At 42.6% G+C, this 13,423-nt stretch overlaps 1 protein-coding gene across 1 annotated transcript in view; it reads right to left on the minus strand.

The window, feature by feature from the left end:
• Positions 1-12,746, minus strand: part of LOC138365215 (uncharacterized) — a 503,803-nt gene extending 491,057 nt beyond the window's left edge. Inside the window, exon 1 of the mRNA XM_069325466.1 lies at positions 12,313-12,746. The gene's annotated coding sequence lies outside the window, so the exon portion shown is untranslated. The remainder of the gene's footprint in view (positions 1-12,312) is intronic.
• Between the last annotated feature and the right edge of the window lie 677 nt (positions 12,747-13,423).

The raw sequence follows: 13,423 nt of genomic DNA on the forward strand, positions 1-13,423 counted from the left end.
AATACACTCTGATTAGGACATAGGATCACTAGCCAGTTTACATGTAGACAATTACTGGAACCTTAATATGCTTTCAGACCATCACAAATATCTAGACAACTATTCAGCTGGTTTCAGGGGGGGTGTGGAATCTCACGGTTATGGCTTCTCTATGAGGACAGGTTCCATAGAGTAAGGGAAACATAGAAAACGGACATATATGATAAATTCAACTATCTTTCACAAAGTGAACATTACACCAAGCCTTGGCACGATAAAATCATCCACTAATTTCAAGCTAACAGCAAAAGCCCAGCAGAACCAGGCAGACCAAACTGGTAGCTAGTTAAACAGAGCCTGACCGATAAGAAAAAACAAATGAGTACCTAAGGTAATTCGAATATCCGAGCAATTGTGTTCAAAAGGACTTTTAAATCGCTATTGAACATTCCATTTGCTAGAGTTGCAGGAATCATTGCAGTGAACAATTCTGCACGCTGTTGAGGCCATGAGTTGTGTGTACTGGAGCTCCAGGTGACTGTGTTTACTGATGAAATATTTGGTGAGAGTTCGCTGTGTTATGAAAAGTTAAGGTTATGTGTAATGTTCTTTCGTATGTGTTGAGTGTCCTTGTGTTCCAGTAATGTGTAGTGCAGCTCAACCACTTTATATATATATATATATATATATATATATATATATATATATATATATATATATATATATATAAATATATATATATATATATATATATATATATATATATATATATATATATATATATATATATATATATATATATCGTACCTAATAGCCAGAACGCACTTGTCAGCCTAATATGCAAGGCCCGATTTGCATAATAAGCCAAGTTTTCCAGAAGTAATATATTTTCTCTAATTTTTTTCTTATGAAATGATAAAGCTACCCATTTCATTATGGATGAGGTCAATTTTTGTTATTGGAGTTAAAATTAACGTAGATATATGACCGAACCTAACCAATCCTACCTAACCTAACCTAACCTATCTTTATAGGTTAGGTTAGGTTAGGTAGCCGAAAAAGTTAGGTTAGGTTAGGTTAGGTAGGTTAGGTAGTCGAAAAACAATTAATTCATGAAAACTCTGCTTATTAGGCAAATCGGGCCTTGCATAGTAGGCTGACAAGTGCGTTCTGGCTACTAGGTACGACATATATATATATATATATATATATATATATATATATATATATATATATATATATATATATATATATATATATAAATATATATATATATATATATATATACCTTTCTTTGTACGAACTTGACGACACGAAGAAGATATGTAACATCCGGGAGAAAATTGTGCCTCTTCTTCATACCCAAGACTCAACTACAAATTAGAGGTATTATCAGGCAACATCACCGTGACAAGGTAACTGAGGAAAGGAGGATAGAGGCACAAACCAGTGAATCTGTACGATGGTACAACATGGTTGCAGCTGGCAATCCCAATCAGTATGGCCGAAGAGGAGGACGACGAGTGAGAGAATCTGTAATAGCGAGAATCCGTCTTGGATACAAATATCCATGGAGATTTGGAATGGAAACAACAGTTGATCAGCGAAGTTGCAGAATCTGTGGTGAGAGTGATGGACACCGCCTTGACCACTATCTACGTGAATGTGAACACCTGAGAGACATTAGGAATAACTGTAGAATAATAAACCCCACATTGTTTGAGTTAGGAAAACACTATTTGTCAAATATTGATACTGTTCTTAAAAGATTTCCCCATTTTGCACCCGCAAGATAACGTAAGCTTTTAAGGGTTGATAAATGTTAATCTTCTTGTTTGAGGAGCTGTTCACTTGAGACAGTTAAGCAAGTCCCAGCTGTGTCTGGGTACAAGTGACAGGATGAACAACCCAGCGGGTTTTCTTCCTATTGGGGAGTGTTGTACATTCTGCTATGGCGGTATGTTCACTCACAAGATGAGTGGCGCTGCCCAATAAACTCGCCCCTCGGGGCAAAATTTAAAATTTAATTGTGCCTCCCCCCCCCCTCACACACACACACACACACACACACACACACACACACACACAATGTGGTGGAGGCTGACTCCATACACAGTTTCAAGTGTAGATATGATAGAGCCCAGTAGGCTCAGGAATCTGTACACCAGTTGATTGACAGTTGAGAGGCGGGACCAAAGAGCCAGAGCTCAACCCCCGCAAACACAACTAGGTAAATACAACTAGGTGAATACACACCTTAGTTTGTACTCATCCAACAACATACCAAAGTAACCAAGCACAAAAATCCCGCAATAAACTAGTACTAACCGACACAAATCCCTATGAGTAAATCCCCCGGCAGAAATCCCCACACGAAGCCTGGAAAAATCCACAAAACACCCAAGAAACTTAAGGCATTCGTTCTTTCTTAAGTCCTCACAGCGATTACTGAAGGGAAAACCTGTAGCAGAACTCCTCAGTGATTCGCTACATGAGAAGTCTTGAAGAACCACGGCGAAGCTGAGCACCTCAGGAGCAGGGGAGATGAATGAGAGAGAGAGAGAGCGAGAGAGAGAGAGAGAGAGAGAGAGAGAGAGAGAGAGAGAGAGAGAGAGAGAGAGAGAGAGAGAGAGAGAGAGAGAGAGAGAGAGAGAGAGAGAGAGAGAGAGAGAGAGAGAGAGAAAGAGAGAGAGGTATGGCGTTCCAGAGGGCTTTGAGCTAGAAGCAGTATTCCTCAAAGGAAGCCCTGAAATGTAATCTGAAAAGATCGATGTTTTAAGGAGAGGATTCGAACCTGTTCGAACCTGTACCGCCAGTGTCCGATCTAGGCCCTGTGGGTGTCGTGATCTGTGTCCTGTGTTAAGGCCCTCGTGGCCAGCAATATTGATGCGGGTTGTGTACTTAGAAAGAAACAATATATGGAACAGTATTGACCATCATGCAAGCTGTGAGGTCCGCACAAGTCAACTAGTGAATGACTCTTGGGTGAATGTTGACCCTAAGCTGATGAAATAAATCATCCAGTGGATATTGATCGATTCCTTCGCATAAATGTTGACCTGTCGCCCTCTTGAAGCTGGAAGGTCTGAAACCGCGTTTTTGGGGCGATATTTGCTCGTCAAACAGTGAGCGAAAATCTGATTCAAGAATTGAGGTGCAAAAGTTTTATATATATTTTTGTTATTGAAGACGAGCGAAAGGAACGAAACACAGCGTTCGTTCTGGCTTGTTGGTCCGTCTAGACACTTTTATTGTTCGGGTGTTTTCGTTTGTCTTGTGTTCAGCTTCACCAAGTTTTGTTCCCTGTTTGGTCTCTTGTGTTGGTGGGAAGGTCTATTGTTTAATGGTCTATTAACTTTTGGGTACTTTTAGAGAGGGAAAAATGTTGTTAGCTCTGTCTATTTTGAAATCTTTTCTTTCTTTCTCTCTCTCTCTCTCTCTCTCTCTCTCTCTCTCTCTCTCTCTCTCTCTCTCTCTCTCTCTCTCTCTCTCTCTCTCTCTCTCTCTCTCTCTCTCTCTCTCTCTCTCTCTCTCTCTCTCTCTCTCTCTCTCTCTCTCTCTCTCTCCCTCTCTCTCTCTCTCTCTCCCTTCGTGACTATGGTCGCTTAGGCACCATGCCAAGCTTCGCTCGCTTCATTTATGCCAACCTGTCATGTTGGGAGTGTCCCTGGCTGCTATTACTGTTAGAAATTAGTTGAGACTGTCCCTAGGCGTCTGGTCTCGAAGAGAGACAGTTAAAGACTCAGGTAGACAGGACGGGAAACAGGTAAACACAGGTAGAGAGATATTTATCGCACCACAAGACCCATGCTAACTCGAGAATGCTTTCACCGCTACAATTGTTGATCTATGTCCCGTCATGCATACTTCAGCATTCATCCCCTCCTCACACTAGGCTGGTTAAAGCAGCGGCCGTCCTTCCCAGACGCATTCATCAACTTTAACTTAAGGGTATTTAAAACTGGTTTGTTCTCATATTAAATTAATATTCTTATACATAAAAATTGTATGTATAGTTTGGTATAGGTTAGGTTAGGTGTTTATATAGGTTCTGTTGGCGATTATTTGTATTTGTAGCACGTGGGTGAAGCATTTACAGCGTTGTGGTTCGAACACAAGTCGTCAGTGAAGCACTTGTTCCGGAAGTGTTCGGACGTCAGCAGTTGTGAGTCGTGTCTAAACCGCTTTTCATTTACAAACAGCTGAGGGTTTGGCGGCTGGATTAACGAGCTTGGGTCTTTGTTTGCGAGGACCACTGCAGCATTAACTGCTCATTCAGTATTCACGCTCGCCGCGGGGGAGTCTCGAAACCACTTGGGGTGGACGGTAGAGCGACGGTCTCGCCTCATGCAGGTCGGCGTTCCATCCCCGACCGTCCACAAGTGGTTGGGCACCATTCCTTACCACTCGTCCCATCCCAAATCCTTATCCTGACCCCTTCCTTGTGCTATATAGTCCTAATGGCTTGGCGCTTTCCCCTGATAATTCCCCTCGCTCTAATTCCGGTCATCTCCTCGTTAAAGAATTGTATTCCTCCAATCCTTAACTAAGGATTGCAGGTCCACGTTCGATCCCCGACGGTCTAAATTCCGAGTCAGCATTCCTTTTGTACGTTCTATCCCACCTCGGCGTCCTCCTATCCTTATCATGTGGGTAGGTAATAGTGGCTAAGGCTCTCTTTCCTGACAATTACTGTCCCTTAACTAGGAGGAATGGTAGTTAGTGTGTGTGTGAGGGCCGCTGGCGGCTCTCAGGGTCAAGGCAATGATTGATGGCTCTCTTTCACCAAAGTTAATGTTTTGCTGTGTTGCATAGAGGTGTTGGGGAGTAGTTGTGTGTGTGTGTGTGTGTGTGTGTGTGTGTGTGTGTGTGTGTGTGTGTGTGTGTGTGTACTCACCTAGTTGTGTTTGCGGGGGTTGAGCTCTGGCTCTTTGGTCCCGCCTCTCAACCGTCAATCAACAGGTGTACAGATTCATGAGCCTATCGGGCTCTGTCATATCTACACTTGAAACTGTGTATGGAGTCAGCCTCCACCACATCACTTCCTAATGCATTCCATTTGTCAACCACTCTGACACTAAAAAAGTTCTTTCTAATATCTCTGTGGCTCATTTGGGCACTCTGTTTCCACCTGTGTCCCCTAGTGCGTGTGCTCCTTGTGTTAAATAGCCTGTCTTTATCAACCCTGTCGATTCCCTTGAGAATCTTGAATGTGGTGATCATGTCCCCCCTAACTCTTCTGTCTTCCAGCGAGGTGAGGTTTAATTCCCGTAGTCTCTCCTCGTAGCTCATACCTCTCAGCTCGGGTACTAGTCTGGTGGCAAATCTTTGAACCTTTTCCAGTTTAGTCTTATCCTTGACTAGATATGGACTCCATGCTGGGGCTGCATACTCCAGGATTGGCCTGACATATGTGGCATACAAAGTTCTGAATGATTCTTTACACAAATTTCTGAATGCCGTTCGTATGTTGGCCAGCCTGGCATATGCCGCTGATGTTATCCTCTTGATATGTGCTGCAGGAGACAGGTCTGGCGTGATATCAACTCCCAAGTCTTTTTCTTTCTCTGACTCCTGAAGAATTTCCTCTCCCAGATGATACCTTGTTTTTGGCCTCCTGCTCCCTGCACCTATCTTCATTATATTACATTTGGTTGGGTTAAACTCTAACAACCATTTGTTCGACCATTCCTGCAGTTTGTCTAGGTCTTCTTGAAGCCTCAAACAGTCCTCTTCTGACTTATTCCTTCTCATAATTTTGGCATCGTCCGCAAACATTGAGAGAAATGAATCTATACCCTCCGGGAGATCATTTACATATATCAGAAACAAGATAGGACCGAGTACAGAGCCCTGTGGGACTCCACTGGTGACTTCACGCCAATCGGAGGTCTCACCCCTCACCGTAACTCTCTGCTTCCTATTGCTTAGGTACTCCCTTATCCACTGGAGCACCTTACCAGCTACACCTGCCTGTCTCTCCAGCTTATGTACCAGCCTCTTATGCGGTACTGTGTCAAAGGCTTTCCGACAATCCAAGAAAATGCAGTCCGCCCAGCCCTCTCTTTCTTGATTAATCTGTGTTACCTGGTCATAGAATTCTATTAAGCCTGTCAGGCAAGATTTACCCTCCCTGAACCCATGTTGGCGATTTGTCACGAAGTCCCTTGTCTCCAGATGTGCTACCAGGTTTTTTCTCACGATCTTCTCCATCACCTTGCATGGTATACAAGTCAAGGACACTGGCCTGTAGTTCAGTGCCTCTTGTCTGTCGCCCTTTTTGTATATTGGGACCACATTCGCCGTCATCCATATTTCTGGTAGGTCTCCCGTCTCCAGTGACCTACTGTACACTATGGAGAGTGGCAAGCAAAGTGCCTCTGCACACTCTTTCAGTACCCATGGCGAGATCCCGTATGGACCAACAGCCTTTCTAATATCCAGGTCCAGCATGTGTCTCTTGACCTCCTCTCTTATAATTTCAAACCCTTCCAAGGCCGCCTGGTTTACTTCCCTTTCTCCTAGCACAGTGACCTCACCTTGTTCTGTTGTGAAGACCTCTTGGAACCTCTTGTTGAGTTCATCACACACCTCTTTGTCATTCTCTGTATACTTGTCCTCGCCTGTTCTAAGTTTCACTACCTGTTCTTTCACTGTTGTTTTCCTTCTGATGTGACTGTGGAGTAGCTTTGGTTCGGTCTTGGCTTTGTTCTCTATATCATTTTCATAACTTTTCTCTGCTTCTCTTCTCACCCTGACGTACTCATTCCTGGTTCTCTGGTATCTCTCTCTGCTTTCTGGTGATCTGTTATTCCGGAAGTTCCTCCACGCCCTTTTGTTCAGTTTCTTCGCTTCCATACATGCCCTATTATACCATGGATTCTTCTGTTGCTTCTCGGATTTTTCCTTTTGGGCCGGGATGAACCTGTTTACTGCCTCCTGACACTTTTGGATGACATAGTCCATCATACCCTGTACAGACTTAGCTCTGAGGTCTGTGTCCCAAGGTATTTCCCTTAGGAAGCTTCTCATCTCCTCATAATTTCCCTTTCGGTATGCCAGCCTTTTGTTTCCTAGTTCTTTTTGGGGGGGATAATTCCTAGCTCTACCAGGTACTCAAAGTTCAATACACTGTGATCACTCATTCCCAAGGGTGCTTCCATCTTGACTTCCCTTATATCCCACTCATTTAGGGTAAATATCAGATCAAGCATTGCTGGTTCATCCTCTCCTCTCATTCTTGTTGGATCCTTGATGTGCTGGCTTAGAAAGTTTCTTGTTGCCACGTCCAGCAACTTAGCTCTCCATGTTTCTGGTCCTCCATGCGGGTCTCTGTTCTTCCATTCTATCTTCCCATGGTTGAAGTCTCCCATAACTAGTAGTCCAGATTCATTCCTGCTAGCAACAGAAGCTGCTCTTTCTATTATGTTAATGGTGGCCATATTGTTTCTATCATATTCCTGTCATATTTATTCCTGAATATTCCTGTTTCTATCATATTCATATTCCTGTGTGTGTGTGTGTGTGTGTGTGTGTGTGTGTGTGTGTGTGTGTGTGTGTGTGTGTGTGTGTGTGTGTGTGTGTGTGTGTATGTGTGTGTGTGTGTGTGTGTGTGTGTGTGTGTGTGTGTGTGTGTGTGTGTGTGTGTGTGTGTGTGTGTGTGTGTGTGTGTGTGTGTGTGTGTGTGTGTGTGTGTGTGTTTGAGTGCTTGTGTGTGTGTACTCACCTATTTGTACTCACCTATTTGTCCTTGCAGGATCGAGCATTGGCTCTTGGATCCCGCCTTTCCAGCCATCGGTTGTTTACAGCAATGACTCCTGTCCCATTTCCCTATCATACCTAATTTTAAAAGTATGAATAGAGTTTGCTTCCACAACCTGTTCCCCAAGTGCATTCCATTTTCCCACTACTCTCACGCTAAAAGAAAACTTCCTAACATCTCTGTGACTCATCTGAGTTTCCAGTTTCCCCCCATGTTCCCTCGTTCTGTTACTATTATGTGTGAACATTTCATCTATTTCCACTTTGTCAATTCCCCTGAGTATTTTATATGTTCCTATCATATCTCCTCTCTCCCTTCTTTTCTCTAGTGTCGTAAGGTTCAGTTCCCTCAGACGTTCTTCATATCCCATCCCTCGTAACTCTGGGACAAGCCTCGTCGCAAACTTCAGAACCTTCTCCAGTTTCCTTATGTGTTTCTTCAGGTGGGGGCTCCATGATGGCGCGGCATACTCTAAGACTGGTCTCACGTAGGCAGTGTAAAGCGCCCTAAAAGCCTCCTTACTTAGGTTTCTGAATGAAGTTCTAATTTTCGCCAGTGTAGAGTACGCTGCTGTCGTTATCCTATTTATATGTGCCTTGGGAGATAGATTAGGTGTCACATCCACTCCCAGGTCTCTTTCTCCAATCGTTACAGGTAGGCAGTTCCCCTTCATTGTGTACTGTCCCTTTGGTCGTCTATCACCTGATCCCATTTCCATAGCTTTACATTTACTGGTGTTGAACTCCAGTAGCCATTTCCCTGACCATCTCTGCAACCTGTTTAAGTCCTCTTGGAGGATCCCACAATCCTCATCTGTCACAACTCTTCTCATTAATTTTGCGTCATCCGCAAACATTGACATGTATGATTCCACTCCTGTAAACATATAATTTACGTAAATTAGAAAGAGGATTGGTCCCAGCACCGATCCTTGAGGTACTCCACTTGTTACTGTTCGCCAGTCCGACTTCTCGCCCCTTACCATTACCCTCTGGCTCCTTCCTGTTAGGTAGTTCTTCACCCATACTAGGGCCTTTCCGCTTACTCCTGCCTGCCTCTCAAGTTTGTATAGCAGTCTCATGTGCGGTACCGTATCAAAGGCCTTTTGGCAGTCAAGAAATATGCAGTCTGCCCAGCCTTCTCTGTCCTGCCTTATCCTTGTTACTTTGTCATAGAATTCTAAAAGGTTTGTTAGGCATGATTTCCCTGTCCAGAGCCCATGTTGGTGCTTGTTTACAAACCCAATGCTCTCCAGGTGCTCAACAAGTCTTAGCCTAATTATTTTTTCAAGTATTTTACAGGGGATGCTTGTCAGTGATACGGGTCTGTAGTTAAGTGCCTCCTCCCTATCACCTTTCTTGAAAATCGGCACGACATTTGCCTCCTTCCAGCAACTGGGCAACTCTCCCGACCTAAGTGACTCATTAAAGATCATTGCCAGAGGCACGCTGAGGGCCTGCGCTGCCTCTTTTAGTATCAACGGTGATACTTTGTGTGTGTGTGTGTGTGTGTGTGTGTGTGTGTGTGTGTGTGTGTGTGTGTGTGTGTGTGTGTGTGTGTGTGTGTGTGTGTGTGTGTGTGTGTGCAATTACCTAAGTGTAATTACCTAAGTGTAGTTACAGGATGAGAGCTACGCTCGTGGTGTTCCGTCTTCCCAGCACTCTTTGTCATATAACGCTTTGAAACTACTGACGGTCTTGGCCTCCATCACCTTCTCACTTAACTTGTTCCAACCGTCTACCACTCTATTTCCTAAAGGCTCGACCTGGAGATGCTGAGGACCCCAGAAGTCGCTTCCATTTGCAGGTCATGACGCTTCCTAAAAAAATAGTCGTCTTTCAAATTTTTGGCAATTCACCTGTTAGCAGTGATTTGTTATACACTATGGAGAGTGGCAGGCACAGAACTTCTGCTCCTTCCTTCAATATCCAAGGTGAGATTCGATCCGGGTCTATAGCCTTTGTCACACCCAACTCTACCAGATGCTTCCTCACCTCCATAATGAAAAGAACTTGCTTCCGAACGTCACACAGATCGTTTACATTCAACGTAGCACATCGGAACTCGGCCACTGTGACTCAGACAACCGATCTGCAGACATCTAAGCCACCAGCTTCAGCAATACCACCATCTCCATCCTTTATCCCGTCGTGTGTGTGTGTGTGTGTGTGTGTGTATGTGTGTGTGTGTGTGTGTGTGTGTGTTTACTAGTTGTGTTTTGCGGGGGTTGAGCTTTGCTCTTTCGGCCCGCCTCTCAACTGTCAATCAACTGTTTACTAACTACTTTTTTTTTTTTTTTTCCCACACCACACACACACACCCCCCAGGAAGCAGCCCGTGACAGCTGACTAACTCCCAGGTACCTATTTACTGCTAGGTAACAGGGGCACTTAGGGTGAAAGAAACTTTGCCCATTTATTTCTGCCTCGTGCGGGAATCGAACCCGCGCCACAGAATTACGAGTTCTGCGCGCTATCCACCAGGCTACGAGGCCCCCCTGTGTGTGTGTGTGTGGGTGTACTCACCTAATTGTGCTTGCGGGGGTTGAGCTTTGGCTCTTTGGTCCCGGGTGTGGAGATGTGTGTGTGTGTGTGTGAGAGAGTACTCACCTATTTGGACTCACCTATTTGTGCTTGCGGGGGTTGAGCTTTGGCTCTTTGGTCCCGCCTCTCAACCGTCAATCAACTGGGGTACAGATTCCTGAGCCTCCTGGGCTCTTATCATATCTACACTTGAAACTGTGTATGGAGTCAGCCTCCACCACATCACTGCCTTATGCATTCCATTTATTAACAACTCTGACACTGAAAAATTCTTTCTAACGTCTCTGTGGCTCATCTGGGTACTAAGTTTCCACCTGTGTCCCCTTGTTCGTGTTCCACCCGCGCTAAAGAGTTTGTCTCTGTCCACCCTGTCAATTCCACTGAGAATTTTGTAGGTGGTTATCATGTCTCCCCTTACTCTCTTGTTTTCCAGAGGTGCTCGTGTGTGTGTGTGTATACGTAGATCTAATACATCAAAATATACCCAACATATAAATTATAATGTTTATAACATTCAGGTAGATATGCCACCACCAGAGTAACACATAACACCAGTCCTTGTACTAACCTAACCTAACTTAACCTAACCTAACAAAACTTAACCTAACTTAACCTAACTTAACCTAATCTAACCAAGCCTAACCTAACTTAACCAAACCTAACCTTACATAACCTAACTTAACCTAACTTAACCTAACCTAACCTATCCTAACCTAACAAAACTTAACCTAACTTAACCTAACCTAACCTAACCTAACATAACTTAACCTAACTTAACCTAACCTATCCTAACCTAACATAACTTAGCCTAACCTAACCTAACTTAACCTAACCTAACCTAACTTAACCTAACCTAACCTTACATAACCTAACTTAACCTAACTTAACCTAACCTAACCTATCCTAACCTAACAAAACTTAACCTAACTTAACCTAACCTAACCTAACCTAACATAACTTAACCTAACTTAACCTAACCTAACCTAACCTAACATAACTTAACCTAACTTAACCTAACTTAACCTAACCTAACATAACTTAACCTAACTTAACCAATACAGATAACTAAACAACGAAGAAAGGAGCACGACCCCAAAAAATTATTAACATTAATAAATAGCAATTTAACAATTACATTATTACATTGTTCAAACACAAGAAATAGGGAGGGGAGAGAGAGAGGGAGAGGGGGGGGGGGGAAAGGTAGGAGTGAGAGGCGAGTGAGAGGAAGTATAGGAAACACTGAGGTAAAAAAAAAAAAAAAAAACTCTCGGATTTCGAGCTTATGGAAATTTTTGAAAATGGCTGTGGGAAATATGGGGCCATTTTTTTTATTGTTTCCCAGTATAGAGAAGGGTACTAACAGCCATCTGCTCCCTCAGTCCTTAATTACCACGCTGTGTGGAAATGTTCCCAAGTGCCTGAAATATATGAACCAATAACTTTTCTCATTCCAGGATGGGGGTGGTGAGCTGTCATTAGTCTGTTTTCCCTTGGCAAGCAATGGTCGTCACTATATATATATTTTTTTTTTAACCCCAAAACGGAAATGATCAGGAAAAATATTCCCCCCCCCTTCTTTCACCCTATGCCCCTGTTACCTAGCAGTAAATAGGTACCTGGGTGTTAGTCAGCTGTCACGGGCTGCTTCCTGGGGGTGGAGGCCTGGTCGAGGACCGGGCCGCGGGGACACTAAAAGCCCCGAAATCATCTCAAGATAACCTCAAGATCTCAAGATAACCCCCCCTCACTGGGCAGGAGTGGTCAAGGAGCTGGTTATTCATCATAGGATGAGATACAACTCATCAAAGTACGAGAGAGTAAAGCATTCATGAGTTTTTTAAGGACATGATTTGTGTAATCAAATGGTATTTTCCTGCTTGTGTAAGGAATGATTATTTTATAATTTTATTTTAGCTAGGACAAGAATGCCCTCTAGAGTAATTTTTTTTCCTTAAAAAAATATGAAGGTCTTGATGTATTATTAATTTTATTGGATAATTCATTTTTTTAATAATATTCACTCACCTGTAGTGCTCTCAGCCAATCTTCTCAGTCTCGCCTGAAGTATTTCTTGTTTTGGAAGAAAGAATGAATTCCAATGTACCATTATCTAGGTTTCACAACCTTACACACATGACTATGTTCAACGTCTGTGTTCACATCCCTACACACACATGACTATGTTCAACGTCTGTGTTCACAACCTTACACACACATGACTATGTTCAACGTCTGTGTTCACATCCCTGTATACCTACACGCGACCATCTTCAAGGTCCGTTCACAGATTTCAATAAATGTTCACTATTTAGGAACGAATCGACCACTTCAACCTATCAATTGTAATGAGAATAGAACGAGGTTACCTGAGTTGAGTGCCGGTTCAAACAAATTATTTTTCCTTGTTCAACTGGGAAAATGTTCATCCCCTGTTCCACTGGGAAGTAAAAATGTATTTAAACCTTCTGAAAATAAGATAAAATATTTTAAATTATTTATAAAACTATTTGTAATTCTATTATAAAATTGTACTCACTATATTATATTATAATTGAACATTGAATAAAGTCCACTTTATCAGCAGCCGATCAAATGTTCAAGAATCCTGGGATTTCGTTAGTGACAGAGTTCAATAATATTTATCGTTGTTCATCCAACTTTTCCCCTTGTTCAACATAGTTATTACTATGACCAATTGAAGTTTATTAATGCTCACAGATGTTCAACATTTATCGAAAAGTAATAACAAATGATCACCACAGTTCAAAACTATTCAATATGTTTTTTTTCTAAAATTAATATGTATATATATATATATCATTTTATAGGATCTTTTCAGTATTAAATATTGTTCAAGAGTGCTAATGAAATGTTCAACATTGTTCAAGAGAGTGGTGTTTAACATTTTTAAGAAAGGTAAACTTCAACAGTGTTCGAATGGGAAGTGTTCACCAGTGTTCATAATGGCGAAACAGAACAGTATTCCGAAGGGTAATGTTCAACAATGTTCAGAAAGGTAATGTTGAGAAATGTTCGAAACGGCATTGTTCAATAATATTCGGAAGGGTAATTTTCAACAGTGTTCATATTAATTGTTCACAGTTTAAATGTCTTCCATGAACTTCTCAGTGAGATA

The sequence above is a fragment of the Procambarus clarkii genome, chromosome 16 (assembly GCF_040958095.1).
Source record: "Procambarus clarkii isolate CNS0578487 chromosome 16, FALCON_Pclarkii_2.0, whole genome shotgun sequence".
NCBI lineage: Eukaryota > Metazoa > Arthropoda > Malacostraca > Decapoda > Cambaridae > Procambarus > Procambarus clarkii.